This window comes from Maniola jurtina, chromosome 17 (genome assembly GCF_905333055.1).
Source record: "Maniola jurtina chromosome 17, ilManJurt1.1, whole genome shotgun sequence".
Lineage (NCBI taxonomy): Eukaryota > Metazoa > Arthropoda > Insecta > Lepidoptera > Nymphalidae > Maniola > Maniola jurtina.
Window position 1 is genome coordinate 7,538,262 of NC_060045.1, and position 20,266 is coordinate 7,558,527.

General features: G+C 36.6%; 1 protein-coding gene across 7 annotated transcripts in view; it reads right to left on the minus strand.

The window, feature by feature from the left end:
• Positions 1 to 20,266, minus strand: part of LOC123873606 (rap1 GTPase-activating protein 1) — a 375,763-nt gene that overhangs the window by 96,204 nt on the left and 259,293 nt on the right. The window lies entirely within an intron of this gene.

A 20,266-nucleotide genomic window follows, 5' to 3' on the forward strand; every position in this document is an offset into this window, starting at 1 on the left:
AATTATTATTAAGTAATAATATAAATAATAATAATAATCAAAGGTCAGATATCTTGCAGATCTACGAGTAGTTTGAACTAGACTAAACATTCAAACTACTTGCCTCATGTTTTTATCTATATTGATTGTAGGTATATACGAGTACATACCTACCCTATATGATATCGTAATAATTAAAGAAAAGAGAAATACCTAGATTATAACCGACAAATTAACATACTGTACAGAATACAGATCAAACCACTATGTATAGTAACTTGAGAATTGGTATGTAGCTGTGCATAAAGTTGGCCACCACTAAGCAAGGATTTTAAAAATCTAATACAGTCTTTTATAACCGAATTAATCCAGGCGGAAAAGCAGGGGAAAATCTAGGCTCAATTATTTCTCAGACTGGTAGACAAACTTTAAAAAAAATTATCGTCCGTCAGCTCTCAGTCAAATATTATATCATTTCTATATTCTTGTTATGGTGTTAAATGAAATGGTAAACCAATTAAATGTAAAAAATGCATAAAAAAGAATGGGAGAGGTTTTATTCAAAATTAAGTTAGTATGTAGGTATGGTATTTGACAATGATTTCCTAAAAAATCTGGCATGGATCCCGCATCGCGCATTGTTTACATCCTTTTTCTCGTAAATATTAATGAGTTTCTCGCCTTCCCTAACCATATCTCTGGAGACGTTACCAAGATTTATATCGGGTCCAAATCTAAGCGAAAAAACTGCATGTCACAGCCTGTTTTCCTCATATGCTTGCTGACGAGGGTTGCTGGTGTTATGCAAAGAGTTATGCTCTTGTTATGCTCTACTATGCTCTGTATAAATATGCGCTTCATACATAATTTTAATGAAGCTAAACATAAAAATATAATGGGCTAAAATAGAAATTTTTGTCTATAAAAATTAGCAACATTATAGAAAATTCATAATATTATTAAACTTTTTGACAAAATTACGTAAGTCAGCTTATTTAAATAGTTTGGATTTGGAGCACCAAATAAGAGAGCAAAAATAGAGATCGTTGCATTCAAAAGATAAATCTCAGTCTACCATCAAAATCCCATGGGTAGTGTCGATGTAATTGGCTACCTAGGTACCGTTTGACTGAGCGATCTGATTCCAATAAAAAAAGAATATTGAAATTGGAGTTGGACGGAGTTTCTCTAATCGAAACAGTTTTTGATTTATTTTAAACCCCCAACCCAGAAAGCGGGGTGTTATAAGTTTGACGTGTGTAGGTATCGGTCTGTGGCATCGTAGCTCTTAAACTAATGAACGGATATTAATTTAGTTTTTTTTTTGTTTGGTTGGTGTATGATCGAGAGTTCGCCATAATCCAAGAAAATCGGTTCAGCCGTTTGAAAGTTATCAGCTCTTTTCTAGTTACTGTAGGTAACCTTCACTTGTCGGAGGTGTTATAAATTTTTATTTTACACTTGTGTATGAGATAATAGGTCGTGACTGTTGCAAGAAAATCTCAATGTTATGTCAATCTCCAGCAGTCTAAGTACAATTAGGGCAACAACGCTTTGCTCCGTCTTTCTCTGATATTCTTTCAAAGTTCACAAAGGAATACCAAGTATGTAAACCGAAAATGTATGGTTTTAAGTTATCACGCTAAAAATTCAATCGGCTAAAAGCCGCACGAATATCGTATCCAATACCAAGATAATTGCACCATAACGTTTATTAGACGATGTTTTCACACCTAGTATTACGAGATTGCGGCTCGCGCGTGAATCATGAAACACGGTTGTATTTTTGCGGAATACTAACGTAATTGTTCAACATTCGATACGAAGATATTATTGGACGACTTATTTGTTTTTTTTTTTAAATAAAAAATAGTGAGCAAACGAGCAGGCGAGTCACCTCCCATGAACATTTGCAGCACCAGAGGAACCGCCCGATGCGTGGCCGAATGCCGGCCTTTCAGGAATTTGTTGGTCCGCCCCTTGAATAACCGCCGCTGGAAGTTGATTCCACAGTTTACATGTGCGTGGAAAAAAAATCTGGCACAACAGGCGGTCGAAGTGCACCAGGCACCAAGAGGCGTTCTTTTCAGAGTGTGTGTGTGTGTTTTACGTAATTAAATTCAAACATCGTTTCATAGCTATTAAAGTAAATGTAAGTATGAGTAATGTAAGTATGATCTTTGATTCCACGTCATCTCTAGCCTAATAAGTATTTGAGAGATGTCGAATTCAGGATTGAACCGCGAATTTGCTCACTGTAGTTCACTCTGAAAAGTTCTACCAGGTCTTGCGGGTTGTAGGTAGCCTAGTTATGTGATCACCGTTATTCTTGATCACAACCAAACTAAGACCTACAATCGTGCGAAGATGACGTAACAGCTCGACCTTCACCTGAGCGCATGACGGAAATAATTGCTTGACTAAACTTTTTAAGAAATTGCCGTAACTAACTATTTAAACATAGTAATTAGTATCGGAGTTATACAAGAATAATTTATTATGAAGAATTGATAATGACAGTGACAAAAAAACAGTCAAGTCCGAATCGGACTTGCACACGAAGGGTTCCGTACCATCGTACAAAAATAACAGTTTAATTTTTTTTTAAGTACCATGGCGGCTATTTTGATATTTTATTATTTGTTGTTATAGCGTCAATGGAAATACATATTCTGTGAAAATTTCATTTCTTTACCAAATATGGTTCACGAGATACAGCTGACAGACAGACGGACGGGCAGCTCAGGCTTAGTAACAAGGTCTCGTTGGCAGCCTTCTGGTAGGTACGGAACCCTGAAAATGCGAATTCTTGATAGCGAGACAAACAACACTGCACCAAGTTTTCTCTACAAAACAAAATTTAACTTAATAAAATATGGTGTATGGTGGTGGTGTACTTACATAACTTTTTATGTAATCTGCGTTGAATATAATAATGGACTTACCTGTAACGAAAACAATATTATTAGAACTTTTCAAATATTAGTTAATTTTATTACACAACAGAAAACTTACTCAAGAATAGAATGTAAGATCCAAACCACAAAATAATATATGTATAAGTTTTCAAATTTAACTGTAGAAATTAGAGGATGTGTATGAAACTCGTCATTTTCGATTAAGGCTCACATAAATTAAGTCATAAAAATGTTTATGGGTTTCATACTCACCCCCGATATGCATCCTCCTAGATGGAAAGGCAATTTCGAACTCCTTAATTAAGGTAATTTCTAACTCCTTAATTACTCAAATTCACAGGGAATCATTAAAAAATAGATCTCTAAATATCTTCTTTCGCATGGATTTAGGTTTTCAAAAATCCCGTGGGAACTCTGATTTTCTTTGAAAAAATCACGTCGATTCGTTGCTCCGTAGCGACGTGATTGAAGGACTAACCAACGAACCAACATACTTTCGCATTTATAATATGGATACTGGATAGTGTTAATTATGTATTGATGAACAACATAGGTATTTACTACTTAAGTACGGGAGATTAACTACTGAATAATTTACAAGATAACATAAATTTTCCTAGTTAAAACCTTAGTAGGTACTAAACGTTATGTTACAATATTTCAATGGGTTCCCATCACAAATAAACTAAACACTTACACAAGCACCATAATCTCACAGAAGCCTAATTTCAACACGCCGTAAACTTAACATAAATAAAATGGGACAATATTGCGAAAGCGGAACGCTACATGCACATGTTACATGTTTTGATAGATGCATTTGTTTAGATAAAATGCATGGAAACTTGCATGCTAGGGCCAGTGTGTGGGAAATTTTCTAAGAAGAATTCACAAAAAGAAAAGATTGTGGGTGGGTAAGTCATCAAATATTTTTATTATTATGAGTATGAGCTTCCTTCAGTCCCAAACTCGCTAGTGCTTGGAAAGAAAAGAAAATTCCTATATTTTCCATCAAGTATTTCGTACACGTCACTCGCTTCTTTTTTATTAACATTAGCTGACTAAGCAACTCACAACAAACAAGCAACAAAATATTGGATATTTTGTTTCCCAATATTAGTTTATTGGAGCTGTAAGATATATACCTGTACCCATTTTGTATTCCAACCCTTGAAGAAAGTCAGAAAGGTGCTATTTTAATGTAATTATTATTGACTAATACTAATCTATTGAAAGGGCGTTATAGGCTGTAAAAGGCTTTATTGAAAAGTTTAAGTATGTGGACAAAATCGTGCGCATCAAATAGTATCTAAACAAAAACAGCACTCTCACGCTATTTACAAGCAAGATTAACGTCAGAATTCTTTAATGAGTTTTGCTTTGCATGACTAAGATGGGAGAAACCGAGAAAAAGCCATTAGATTTCACATTGGAAAGCGTTGCTGTAAGCTACAATGATTACAGTAAAAAAAACATTAGTGAATTATTGTTTACGGTTCACCATAGTTTTACAACTGCAATACTGGGAAAAAGTTTCCATTCAGTGAACTGTTACAGGGTTACCAACTCGTACAATGACACCAACTTATCCGTTCAAGTGACAGCGTCGCTAGTGAAGAATTTGATATTGCTAATTTAGGAAATTCACCAAGAAAACGGAATTAAAGTTCTCTGAACATAGCAAAGATTTAATGTTGCTTTTATTATTAATAATAAGTGTAATTACTAATAATAATTTGTAGGAATAATGTACACCTATTAAGTATTTGTTTCAAATAAAGAATTAAAAAAAAGAATATTATATTGCAATATTATTTGCTTGGTTTTTCAGATAGAGGCTGTCGTGGCTCCAGTTCCAATTTTACCCACCTGAAAGATAAGTTGGTGGCATTGTAGTTCGGCATGCAGGTTTTCTCACGATATTTTATCTAAATGTTAAAGTAAGGACCTGGAGAGTGGCATAGATTACTTTTTATCCCGGGGAAACAACGGTTCCCACAGGATAGCACACTCATTTTATTTAGTATATTTCATTTCACGCATTTATCCTTTCACGCCGCAACAGAGCTAAGTACGTATTGACCAGATATAGTTATTTTGCATAGGCGTAATGAAGACTTGTAATTATTATATTAAAAGCACATAAAAGTAACATTGTTTTTATCCGTTTTGAATTAAGCTAATTGGCAAGCGATAAAGTTTAACTGCCACTCTTGCGTAACTTTGTTAACGAGATTTTACGTAATGGAACATTATCGTGTACCCATAGAAAAACAGTTTTATGAACGAAAAAGCGATTCGAGTTGCCTATTCATTAATAAACATTTTGGTATATGTGTTACTAATTGGATGCCAGTTTTTATATGTAATCAAATTACTTTTTAACCCTCGGTCCAAAAAGAGGGGTGTTATAAGTTTGACGTGTGTATCTGTGTATCTGTATATATGTCTGTGGCATCGTAGCTCTTAAACTAATGAACCGATTTTAATTTAGTTGTTTTTGTTTGAAAGGTGGCTTGATCGAGAGTGTTCTTAGCTATAATCCAAGAAAATCGGTTCAGCCGTTTGAAAGTTACCTATCAGCTCTTTTCTAGTTACTGTAAGCTTCACTTGTTTACACTTGTCACATAATATAAGTATAGTAGACTACCTGAGGTCAAATGTTAAACGTACGTAAACGACATATCAGTCAGTTTTCACGAACGAAAGTACGAATTGTACGCGCCTGTCGGCGTCTACAATTTCGAGATGAACAAGCACTTAGGTATTTAGAAAGCCCTTGAAGTACCTACCAATCATGCATAGCAAGCAATGAATTAAATGCTTTACCAACTTTGTAACCCTAATAAATGTCTAAGCATTCCATAAACAAACGTCTTTAAAGAGCCCAATGAATTTATACTATACTTTAAAGCCTATTTCAGTTAAGTAATCCACAACCATTTACCGATTCCAAAATTTTGGACGAAACGAAACGATCGAAATGTCTAAACTTCTAATACCCTTGAACATTGTGATAAGCACAAAGGGCCCTAAGTCCTTTTGCTTTGTTTAAAGTTAAACTTTGAATGTACTGTTCGGAACGGTACAAACTTCTGGTCATTAATTTCGAATTTAGGGAAAGAAGAAATCTCTTTACTTGAATCGCTTAGAAGTTACCTACTTCTTTAAAAGTTTATACTTTAGAATTTTATAAGCTACGTTGCTTCCAATATTTTTATCTACACACCCATTATAAAAATATGGTATTAAATTCCTCGGTGCTAAAATTTAAGAACCATAAAGCATGGATTTGAATAATAGGAAGTGATGTCTTTATTTCCTAACTTTGCATTTGTGCATTGTAGATAGAACATCTCCTGAGGATGCTGTAGTGTCGAGTTAAACGTGCGTAGAGTGTGCTTTAGAGAGGCCGTGTGGTGTTTCTTGGTGGTGCAATTTGCTTGCTTTGTTGCTGCATGTTTAGTAGCGGAAGGGCGCCTGCCATGCGTTGTACAATACAGATTTATGTGGATCAGCAGATCATAGCATTTCTATCTCTTGTACTATATTTTATCTACCAATCACACTAATATTATAAAGGCGAAAGTTTGTGTGTATGTTTGTTACTCCTTCGCGCAAAAACTACTGGACGGATTGGGCTGGGAATGGAGATTATACCCTGGATTAGCACATAGGCTACTTTTTATCCCGGAAAATCAAAGAATTCCCACGCGATTTTTAATAAACCTATATCCACGCGAACAAAGTCGCGGGCATCAGCTAGTCAACTATAAAATTATGAAGTTTTAAGTGTCTTCTGTGATTTCATAAACTGCCTTTAAGAGGATCATTGTCAACGATCCCCCGTCGATTTCCTACGTATGATATTATTGTTCTCATCTCTATCTGCCCTGGTTCGTGTATTCTCGGTTCCTAGATCGGTGCATTTGTGATAACCAATTCTAATTGCTGTGATTGGCTGAATTTACCATGTTCTTGCTGCGACAGTGAGTTTGAGCCACTAGCGGAACAATGTTAGCCGGTCAGAAATGATTGCAATTAGTCAACCTGTATGACGTCCGTGTTCTGTTTTTGATTACAAAAAAGAAAAAATTGTTGTTGCAATCATCAATTTTAGCAAATAGTGAAAGAGAGTCGACCAATCAGAGGTCACAACTACCGTCACACTTTCTGTGAAACTATGGCAGTAGGCTTACCGAGTAATGAAAACAATTTTTCATTCTGTAATGTCATGTGGCAAGTAGGGTTGCCACCTGCCTCTTTTTGATTTACAGGCTACCACCATCAAAAATACGGGGTTTAGATTTGAAGAAATTTAAAAATTTGAAGTATTTGAAGAAATAGGCGGTGGTTCTCTCTGAAATGCATGGAAAGCCTATTTAGATATTTCAGTTTATTTGTAAGTTTTGTATTTTTTCTCTGTATGTTGCCGTGTCTTGATTGGTGAACTGTGTTTGCAATGTGATTTTAAATAAAAGATTTATTTATTTAAATAGCTTTTAAAAACTCTAGTTTTGTAAAGCAAAATGTTATACATTTCATGCATACAATCTTTGCATTTTAACTTAAATTTACATTTAACTTGTAATTCCACCTTCACAGTATCAATACTATGGCCGTAGCCAGGAATCGATTTCGGGAGAGGTTTTATCAGGGCCGGAACTGAATCCTGTCATGAGGAAAATAACATTCGCTCAACTTTATGGGCTAATTACCTGGTTAGTGGAATTTCGCCTTTCAATTTGACAGTGAGATAAAATACAACAATAAAAAAGCGCGAGCGCAGTGAGCGTAAGTGTTTTTGGTTCAATTACAGAAAGAATTAAAGTGAAAGGGAAACGAGTTTAGCCATAGCAAGATTTTATTTTTAAAGCTCCCTATCCATACTAATATTACAAATACGACAGTATATCTATTTGCCTATCTATTTGTTACCCTTTCACGGCCCATCTTCTTTACCAAAATTTTGGTACTTACTATTCAGAGGTAACTTGCATCCCAGACATAAACTTTTTAGCCCGGAAAATCCCCCACGGAATTTTTAAAACTCTAAATTCATGCAAACGAAATTGCGGGGCTTACACCAAGTAATACAAATTCAAAGCGCGAGTGAAGTGAGCGCGAAATGTTTGATATATTTCCAAAAAAAAATTGGTAAGCAAATGCAAGAAATAGTGTAAGTATTATTTTAGGCTTAGGTTTTTGACGGCTTCCCAGTGAAAGGTCTTAGCATTAAAACGGCGGTTCCGTGACTAACTCCTATATTTGCATGACAGATGTAGGTACTTTGGAACAATCGTTTGTTACGCACTGTAGGTGCTGTAGGTAAGCATGTACATAAACACTACACACCTCTACCCTAATCCTTTATATAAAACAATAGTTACCAATCAAAAATTGAAACCTTAAAAGCTAAACTAATAGTGAAAATTTATAAACATACTATATCAGTTAGCTTATAATAATTACACGCCTCTTTAACTTAATAATACAATAAAACAATTTAATTTAATAAAACGATCTTAACTAAGTATCTACTAACTATACGAAAGTATTCCTACTTAACTAGTATTTAACAATGGCTTATTCTTTAAACGACATTGTCGTATAGGACGAGACCGAGAAGGTTCAGTTGGTGGTGGGACTGTTACCGCCAGTCTTGGACCTTCGCTGTCGTTTTCTGAAACTGGCTGGGCTTCGCCAGTGACCGCCAAGGAACCTCGTCTCGAGAGTGCAGACGTGTCGGCCACCGCCTCCTCCACACCTGGGACGGGGACGGCGCCCTCCGCCTCGTCCACGGTATGCGATGGCTCCGAAGAACTCCGTATTTGGCTGCTCACCCTACGTCTTAACTGGTCAATATGTCTATGAGATTCTTTGCCGATATCGTCTACCACTCGATAATCAGTTGTGCCTAGCTTTAGCGATACTCTTCCCGGAACCCATTTTTGCTGGCCCGCATATTGTCGCAACCATACTTCCTCGCCCGGTTCTAACGTGCGTTCCACACCTCCACGCGACTCTTTTTGTTTCTCCTGCCTTTCCCTCACTCTATTTTCTTTATCCGGCCTAATTATATCTAACTTAGTTCTTAACCTTCGACCTAACATTAACGATGCGGGACTAACTCCCGTGGTACAATGTTCTGTATTCCTGTAATGTAAAAGGAAAGTGTTTACAAAGGACATCACATTCATATTTTGACCGACCGCTTTTTTAATCGCCTTTTTGATAGTTCGTACTGCATTTTCGGCGGCACCGTTGGATGCCGGGTGGTACGGAGCGGAAAATATATGTTCTATTCCATGGTTTTTTAGGAAATCCGCCACTTCTTTGGACTGATAAGGCGGTCCATTATCGGACACCAGCTGCCTAACCAGCCCAAATCTCCCAAATAATTCTTTCAATTTATCGATAGTATGGCACGCTGCTGTACTAGGAACTGGAAATACCTCAATCCATTTAGTGTGGGCATCGACCACTATTAAATAAAGTTTATTGAATAGAGGTCCTAAAAAATCGATATGGATGCGTGTCCATGGTTTGCCGGGCCATGGCCACGACGCTACCGCGTGGTGCGGCGGCGCGTCCGCCTCGCGCGCGCACACGCCGCACGCGCGGCACGCCGCCTCCACCGCCTCGTCCACGCCGGGCCACCACACGTAGCTGCGGGCCATCGCCTTCGTTTTTACGATGCCCATGTGCGCTTCGTGCAGTTCCGCTAACACTCTAGACCGACAACCCTCCGGAATGACTACGCGGTACCCCCACATAACACACCCTAATTCCTCATACAGTTCCTTTTTCCGGTTATAATAAGGCTGCATCTCTCTTATTTCATTCTCCCCAGGCCAACCGTCCCTAATATAACACAAGACTCTGCTTAACAATGGGTCACGCATCGTCTGATTTTTAATCATATTATAATCGAGTAACAATGCATCTTGTGCGAAATGTAAATAAGACTGTTCAGGAACGTCACAAGACTCCTCATTCACCGCTGGCGCGACCAATCGAGAAAGGCCGTCGGCTCCGTTATCTCTCGTATTCACATATTCAATATCGTACGTATATGCAGATAATATTATCGCCCAACGTTGCAAACGGCTCGCTGCCATCGCCGGTACACCATATTTAGGCCCAAAAATGGACACCAATGGCTTATGATCGGTGCGCAGAGTAAAACGTCTACCATAAAGGTATTGGTGTAATTTTTTTAAACAATAAACTATCGCTAACGCTTCTTTATCAATCTGTGAATAATGTTTTTCGCTGCAAGTTAACGCGCGCGAAACATACACGACCGCTCGCTCGCTACCCCCAAACAGTTCTAAAAGTTCTAAGTTAGTACAGTTCTAAATTCTTACTAGTGCCTCGATAGTTCACTGTCGGTTTTATCATACCTAAGGGCTTAATCTTACTACCATCGTAAAACTTAAGTATTAATTGACATTTTTCTAATGGTCTCTTTGAAAAATTTCTAAAATAGGTAGCTTCACTAATACATGTCACCGCCGAACCTGTATCCACTTCCATGTCAATTTTAACACCATCAATACACATTGGTATGCTCACCGGTCTGTAACTGTTCAATGATAACTGATTCAGCTCCTCTTCCAGCTCCGACGGGCTATTTTCTTCCGACTCCGCGGTTTGCGAAGCGGCTACATGGTTAACCCCGCGTCGCCCTCGCCCTCGTACTGTACTTTGACCTCTCCGCTGGGGACATACGCGTCTCAGGTGCCCGAGGCCAGAACACCGGCTGCAGACGAAATGACGAAATCGGCACCCTTCCTTCCTGTGGTCTCTGGATCCACAGGCGTCGCAACGCCCTAGCTCCCGCCCCGGGCCTGGCTGCGATCCGCGCGCCCGGCCGCGGCCCCCCGCTGAACTCAGCGCATGCACCGCACCCGCACCCGTGCCGCTGGTGCTGGGCGCCTCGGCCACCGCCGCCGCCGCCGCTCCGCCTGCCGGATCCATCGCCGCCGCGTCCCGCTCCGCCGCCTCCCACGCCGTCGCTAACCTCACTGCTCCCGCGTAGCTTAAATTCTCTTTGGCGAACAGTCGTTGACGTGTCATGTCGCATTTTAAGCCGCAAACCAATTGGTCGCGAAGATTCTCTTCTAGGTTTCCACCAAAGTCACAGTACTTCGCTAGTTTTTTGAGTTCCGAGACATACTGTGATACATTTTCGTTGGCTCCTTGTCTTCGTTGTCTAAACCGGTAGCGTTCCGCCATTACGGACGGTTTAGGTTGCAGATGATTACGTAACAATGACACTGCATTATCATATGTTAATTCTGCCGGTTTCTTGGGACTCGCCAAACTGCTCAATAATTCGTACGTCTCGTCACCTATTCCTGCTATCAGCATGGGTAACCACAAATCTTTGTCAATCGCGTTCACTTTGAAATACATTTCTAACCTCTCCACATATAGGGTCCAATTGCCCGATTTTAAATTGTATTCGCTTATTTTCCCGAACGCCCGCGACATTATTCATTTATTATTTACACTTGTTTTACACTAGATAACTGTAAATGTCCAAAAAAATACGAATTTAAATCCTCGTCGCCAGTGAAAGGTCTTAGCATTAAAACGGCGGTTCCGTGACTAACTCCTATATTTGCATGACAGATGTAGGTACTTTGGAACAATCGTTTGTTACGCACTGTAGGTGCTGTAGGTAAGCATGTACATAAACACTACACCCAGGCGCAGTCGCCATTTCTAAATTTCTGGTCTGGTGGGAGGCTTCGGTCATGGCTAGTTATATGGTTAGTATGGCCCTAACGGCCAAGAAATTAGACTGCATCATCACTTACCACTAGAAAAGATTAAAGTCACGGGCTAACTTGTATAAAAAAAGGCTAACATCCTCAAACCAAGCCCCGCCGCCTTGGCTACGACCATGATCAATATCGAGTGGGTTTCGGCTACGCATTGCCGCAAAAGGAAAATATTCTTTCTACTGGACATAACGTCAGTGTTCGGTTTCGCCAGCCAAGTGCGAGTCAGACTCACGCACCGAGGGTTCCGATTCGGGTATTTTTTTCGACATTTTACACGAGAAATCAAAAACTGTTATGCATTAAAAAAAATATGCATAAAAATAAATAAAAATCTGTTTTAGAATGAACAGGTAAAGCCCTTTCATATGATAACCCACTTGATATATGTAGTTATCTTACTTTGAAAATTGAAAATACTAATATTTGTTCATGAACACATGACAGACGGATAGAAGGACAGATGGACAGACGGACAGACGGAAAGACAGACAGACTGATAGACAACGAAGTGATCCTATAAGAGTTCTTTTTGCTTTTGAGTTACGGAACCCTAAAAATATTTAGTTTTATTTGCCCCGTATTTTATTTTCATAATTACCGGTTTCTCTATCCTGACATACGGGGTAACCAGTAAAATACGGGGCCTCTGGCAACCCTATTCGGAAAACACTGTCACATTCAAGTTAATGTCAAATATTTTGTTTTCAATTACAGAAAGCTGCATCAATCATTATTACAATATTTTCTTTGTTGTGATTGGCTGAATTTTTGAGTTTCAGCCAATAAACAGACTGTTTGCCAATTAAACGTCATAACAATATAAATGCCAGAAAGTTTAACCAAATAAAACAAACTTAATGAGAACCTAGTGAGAATGCAAACGGCACACAATTTATAATACATATTATGTTAGTCGTATATAATAGATATTATAGTAGTCGTTCACTTTGGTAATAGTCAGATTGTCATCAGTAAAATTGATATTGGTCGATGTATCGTAAATTATTGTTTCGGTGACAAATATTTTTATTATCTATTTATCTTTGAACAGAATGGAATAGAATGAAATGGAATGGAATACAATGATAAATTTTTATTCCTGTAAACTTTTAGGTAAACTTCAAAGTGTTTTTGGATGGTCAGAAAAATTTACCACTGGTTCGGAATGCCGTTCCTACGTTTTCTAGAGTTTCGTACCTCAAAATGAAAAACGGAACTCTTATAGGATCACTTTGTTGTCTATCTCTCTGTCTGTCGTGTGTGTCAAGAAAACCTCTAGGGTACTTCCCGTTGACTCAAAACCATGAAATTTGGCAGGTAACCTAACTGCGTAATTTTGGGTAGTTTTTTTAATCGATAAAGAAAGTTTGCGACATTGTTCAATAAAAAATTTGGATTCCAACTCCTCAATCCTGATGTTGCAGGGGACCTGACTACTAAAGCTAATGGGATTTAAAAAGTGTCGATTATTAATTGATATTGAAGGTATCTATACCAAGTAAACACTTTGTCGTTGACCTCAACCCTGATGCTGTAAGAAATTGCATTCCTAAATCCTGGTGATCCCTCGGGATTTGAAAAGGATAATCCGTTTAAATATTCTTACGTGATACAGAAACAAGTTGCATCCCGGGGACGGGCTATTACGGAGAGGCAACTTTTGTTCTGGGAAATGAAAGGATCGGGATTTTTAAAAACCTAAATCCACGCGAGCGAAGCTGCGGGCATTAGCTAGTTGTAAATATATTTAGAAGCTACTATAAGATAATAGATAAGGTACTTATTTCCTTATATTTTTATTGTATGGCAGCGCGCGGTTTTAAATTATAAATTGCACGTCCTGTCCTTTTCTGTAATACATTTTTTTCTCAATATCTACCGCTTTATCTCATAGAAAGAGTCCGTAAGACATAATACAGTGAAAATAGGCAAAATATACAATTTTTGCAGTTTCCACGTCAGTACCTGTCGAATTTTTCTAACAGTGTAAGCAGCAGAGCTGAGTTTACCATCAAGTGTTGATATGTGGGTGTTCCATAGAAGCTTTGCATCTAACATTATACCGAGAAACACGGGGTTCTCCTTTATTTTCAACATATGATTATTTATCAATGAATTTATGTCATTTAAGGTCCTGGTATTGGGCAGTGTGAATTCAACACACTTAGATTTCTTTGCATTTGGAAGTAAATTGTTAGCAATAAATCAGAGAGTGACCTGTGATATGGCATTACATATAGTAAACATTGTCAAAAATTATAATATTAAAGCTGTGCGTATTGCGTGAGGAATAGGTTGCAAGAGAGTTGCAACTTGCAGGGTTTGATGCATACGCTATTGCCAGCAAACATGAGACATATTTTTATCTACAGGCAACGTCTGAGTAGGTAACGCATACGTCTAACGCAAGTTGAAATGTATTTAGTTAGACCTATCGACAAGTTTGGAGTCGGGTGCAGTCTAAATGTGGCCCGTGTGTTTAGACTGTCCGTTTCTGTCAGTTTCACGTGTCGTCCCCCGCACTTCACCACCCCGCTTGCACAAATCGAGACAGCACGAAATTTTCAAGATTTCTGGGTGTAATTTCTGGTTTTCGTAGTTCCCACATAATTATAACAATATAAAATATATAACGATAATTTTTTTACTACATAATATTCATTAAATTTTCTAGGTCTGTGGTTTTTCCAAATTTCATTAAATTGCTTCGTTGTCTAGAAAAACGAGCACAAAGTTGGGCCTTTTTTTAAAGAAAAATACAAATCTTTGAGCCCCTGTAATTTTAAAACTACATATTTTTAGAAAAATCTAAAACACCACAGACACAGATATTAGTTTCTAGACTATGTCTGCAAAATTTCATGGACTTTGGTTGCTTAATATTCAAATGAAATGGGAACTACGATTGTATGGAGTAAGTGACGGAGAGAGCTCTGTTAACTGCTATATATATACTTAATATGTCTACTGCCTTCATGGTTATTTACACATTTCATAACGTCATTGCTGTTTGTTTAATTTTTAATCCAATTAGAGAAAGTCGCGAGCAAACATTAACTATAAATGAAATGAGATAACTAATAAATATCCTGAACAACTTATTTCATTCAAACATATCAGGCCGTGATGCCTGAATAGTTTATATTTCAATTGAAAAGCCTGAATAGTTAATGTTTATAAAAAGCACACGTGGTGAATCGATTCAAAAGTCCAGTTACCTACTCAGTACTGATATATTTTATGGCTTGTTTACACTTGGACAGTTCGAGCTGCCTGCAATGAGCCTGACAGTGAATAGCTACTTTCTTCCTTAACTTGCATGTCAGCAGCTCGACACATCTTGACGACACGATAATATTATAATTATTACGACCGAGCTGAGCTAGGTAGGTATCTTGACAAAGTCGAGCACTACCTGAGCAAGCAATTAAGCGTGGATTATAGAGATAATCATAGAGCAAGCAACGGCTAGTTTGGAACGAGTTACTATAAGATTATTACGACTTAGTGACTTGACACTTGACAGACATACATGACAGTAATTTGCAAAATATTGTCATAAGGTGTAAGTATAGGTGCCATTACACTGTCAGGCCAGAGCTCTGTTTCTGTAAGGTTTTTACATTTTATCTCATAAAAAAAGTCGTTAAATGACGAAAAATTGGCAGTCAGTGACTGCCAAGAGAAGTTAAAATATAAACAAACATAAACAACAGTGGCGTTTTTTTTGGATTTTCAAAATAATTGTAGAAAGTATATCAAATTTCATCATTTGTAAATTAAAATCTTTATCTAGTTCACAATTTACATCTATCATCTATTTTTATTACATTTATCGACACTCCAAGCATTATTAACGCGTCGCACGTGAAGTTTCTTCCCATCCCAAAATCTCTTGAAAAAAAGTTTTCACTTCAAAAAGTTTTACTTGCAGGCCAACTCGCACGATAACTCGCCCTGTGTAACCAAACCATTACTGCCAGTCCTATTTATTCAGTACAAATTCTCGCTTGTACCCATTCTTGCATTATACACGGAGAATCGTGACGATAGCAGTGTTTGTTTCGTTGGATTGGTTACGGACATCTTCTCCATTATGTTGTTCGTGAGCTAAATGTGTGTATGGATTACGGAATCAGGGTCAGAGGATGTTGTTTACGGAAAATTGGTAATATTCTATTTAACGTGAGGCTGTAATTTTTTTTACTGATAAAACAATTAGCAATGCAAGAAATAGCCTGTTTACGTTCTCATTATGTACATACAAATGATTTCATAACTAGGAAATCTTGTACTTGACTTTTAATCTAAATAATAATAATATACCTACTGTTTAGATAAAAAGTCGAGTGCAAGAGCTAAAAAAGTAATACGTATTTTTCAGCTGAGTGGAAGTGGATATGTGAGGCCAACCTTTAATTTTTTTTTAATTTTATGAGATACATTGAATGCAAATATCTAACTAGATGATGCTCGCAATTTTCACCCGCGTGGATTTAGGTTTTTGTAAATCCAGTGGGAAATTTGATTTTCCGGCATAAAAAGAAGCCTATGTCACTCTACAGGTCTTTAACTATATCCATGTAGAGAATCACGTCAAACCTTTGGCCTATTGCGGCGTGATTGAAGAACAAATGAACAAACAAACACACTGTCGCATTTATAGTAAAAATACACGACAGGTAACACAATTCATAATACTTATAAATAGCTTTCCTTACAAAATACATGTAATAATTGGTACCAAGGTATTGGCAAGAGTTGGCATGACTAGCGTACTACAACTGTAATAAATGCGAATAGAAATACGATTATGAAATATCCATTGCGTGTCGTAAGAAACAATAATCTACTAGTTTTACCCGCGATTTAATCTACGTTAAATTGGCTACAATAGTCTGCACTGCAAATCAACAACTAAAATTGCGTTAATTCGATTATTTACTTATTTATTTGCTTAAAACTATTGACCTGTAACTTGGTATCGACAGTATAGATAGAATAAAAAAAAAATCAGTACGAGGTTCCAAGGTTGACCCTAGACGGTAGGATTCCCGGATAAAGGACACCTGCCCGGCTAGCATGGACAGTAGATAAAAATTATATCCCCGATTATATCCACTGATTTGTATGACATCAGTGGATATAATCGGGGGATATAATTTGTATCTACTGCCCATGCTAGCCGGGCTAGAAGACGGAGGATAAAGTAAATGACAGATGTAAAGCAGTGAACACTAGATTGAAAGGTTTTTCAGTTCCACATAGTTAGTTATGACCGCTCAACTTCAACACGATGGCACTTGATCATGATGTTCAATAGTTTTCAAGAATCAGATACTAGATTAAAGAAGTTGATTAGAGAAGTAGATAGTATTATGTTTCAGCATTCCTTTTCTGTCTAAACCTCACCATTTGTACCTTTAATGAAACTTAGTATCAATTAAATAGACAGTGTCAGTTTTTGGAACCAAAAAATTTATTCTGCAGGGTAAATCTTGGCACTACGTGAAAGGCGTCAGGTCATGGTCATTGAATACAAAAAACATTTCTACATCCACAAAAATTGTTAGCTAAAGTTAGTTCTTTATATACAGATTTAAATACCGGAAAAACGCTTTGGAAAAGAAGCGCAGCCGTCTATAATAAGGCAGATATGGAAACTCACTGCCTCGTTTGAGATGCATCCAGGTCATGACACTTCAAAAGTACGCCAGACCACGGGTTCAAATTCTAAACGGTCGTCTCATTCATTCAAAGGTCTGAAATAGAATCCGAGCTTTTCAAGATCGTATCTCATTTACAAAACAAAAGATCTTGGTCATTTTGAGATGTCTAACTTGAAAGGGTTCGTTATATATTTTATAAATAATGCTAAATGCTAAGCTCATTTGAATTGAATTTGCTTGTAACTTTATGGGACGTGTTTAATTTAAATATGAGTTCAAATAGTCCAACAGCCTCACTTATAAAAAAAATTATACATGTCTAACAGAAACAAAGTTCTTTACAAGTATTTTGTATTGTGTTTTGATAGTACATTCTTTCATTTAATATGATGAGCCTCAAACAACCCCTATTACAGATATTGTGCTGGTTAATTAAAATTTGTGAGAAAATAGTCTGTGAAAAATATTGTAAGTACCTAATTGTACGAGTAATTATAAGTCCATGAATTGTACTTAAAAAGTTGTTTAGACACATGCAACTTTGCGATTCACTAGGGCTGTCACCTCTCTTATCTCAAAATAACTAAAAATCAAATATATTAGTATTACATACATTATCGATAGATACCTGCTGTATTTCACTATGCTTCTCTAGCCAAGAGCATTAATTCGGAACCTGAACTTATTTGAGAATTAAGCACAGCTACCAGGCTTCTACAATTTTCAAGGAAAAAGGAGACGTTTTCTTTAAGTTTCACATAAAAATATCAATATTTTATTATTATTCAATGATTTAAAATCAACAAATCTTTTAACATAACAACATAGCTTGATTTCTGCTGACCCAGTCAGGCTTAATTATATTGTAAATTAAATATTTGACAAGAGCAACCGTTGAGTTTCTTGCTGGTTAATCTTTGTAGTACGGGCATACCGAATCAGTGGTAGAATCCCCATACAATTCAAAAACACATGTAAAACTTTATTTGAATTTAAAAAAAACTATTCCTGTAGCATTATCTTATAAGAAACAGAAAAAGTATTTAAGGTTTAGTTAGTGAATACAAAATACAATTACCTACATTTAGCGGATATTTCGGAAAGTGACAACCCTAAGCGTGATTCCCGCCGACCCAGCGACCCCCAGAACCTGTTCGCATGATACACGAAGACCTCAAAGACCATAAACCATAAACGGTGTCATCAGTAGACAATTCATCACGCGCTGTCAATGTTATCGTGTAGTTTTTATCCCATTAGCGCCAGTGCATTAACCTTTTTGCGTTTCTCCGAGCCACACGCTCACATTATCTATTTAAAAGTAAAGAGTGGAATAAATCATTCCTTTTATATGAAAGTATAGAAAAAATAAATCATTAGCTGCTACATAAGATAATTTTGCTTAGCTTTGAGTGCTTAATGCTTTGCGAAACATAAAAAAAAACAAAGCGATATTTAATTTGAGTGAAAACCTTTAAAAAGTGATTTAAGTGAAAGCAGAGCATAACTCAAAATTAAGTAATGATGGGTAATGATGATCAGCATTAAATGATTCAACAATAAATTATTATGCAAGTAAAATTATAAAAAGGATTTAAAAGTAAAGAACGAAGTACCTAAATCATTCTTTTTATGAAAAAATAAATCATTAGTTACTTAAAATTCCTTAATTTCAACGTGAATATTCAACACAAAATTGTAGAAATATTTTATATTCGTAAAAGCTGAGCACAGACAAAATTCAGTAATGATGATGAGCATTAAAAGAAATTTATTAACAAAAATAAAATAAAAAGTAAAATTAACTTAAAAGTAGTAATGGTCGTAAGTTATGGTTTATTTTTTTATTTTTTATTTTCTTTAAATATAGCTTATTTGGAAGAAAAAATATAATAAATAGTATTACTGGCAACTGTATCTTTGTGAAAAATAAAAGGTAGTTTTGTGCAGTTTTAGAAAAGTCATCATTACCATTCGAGATTTGAATACATTTGCTCGTAAGGATTTGCCCTATTTCTACAGGGAGGCCAATGATAAAAAATACTTCCTTATGCCTTGCCTACAAATAACGAGGAAGACTGTCACCGCGAAGATAAACTTTATACAGAAATAAGCTTATTACTTAACTAGGGCAGTCGATACGAGTCTATCACAATTGAACAACAATAATAATTATTAACAGCCGTATTTCGTTAAGTTTTTACCGTGAATTACTTAAATAAATTAATTATTATTCAAGTAAATTAAGTTATTCCTTCCAGGGGATTGCATCAAGAAGGATTGAAGGAATTTCGCGTAAGTCAGACTATCATTATACAAGTCAGTGTAAAAAAAATTTATTTTTTAATATACACCAAATGAAAATATTTTATGGTAGACAAACAAAGTAATTATTTACTTAATTAAAATAAAATCTAATTATATTATTAGTCTCTATTAATGTTACCTATAGGACCTAAATTGTTAATGTTGACCGAAGTCAAAAAACTGGTTGGGGTGACCATTACGTAGGTAATTGATGGAAGGAGTTACGACACTCAATAATGAGCATTAGATACCTATGACATAGAGAGAGATTCATTATGACCATGCGTGATACGGAAACCTGGATATATGCTTGGATAATAAGTACCTTCCTAACTATCCCTAACTATCCCTATCCAAAGGTTGCCTCGTAGAGTTTACTCTAAGCAATAAGGCCGCCTTTGAACACAATTGTTTTTTTTTTCTGTTTCTTCCTTTTGTGTTGTGTTCCTTTTCATGTTTTGTGTGCAATAAAGATTTTATCAATCTATCTATCTATCTATCTCAAAAAAGTAGGTTACTCAATACGTGCGGAGCCGCAAGTAAACGCGTGTAGATAAACATAGTTGTATGTGCCAAGTCTACACGTAAACTGCAATCT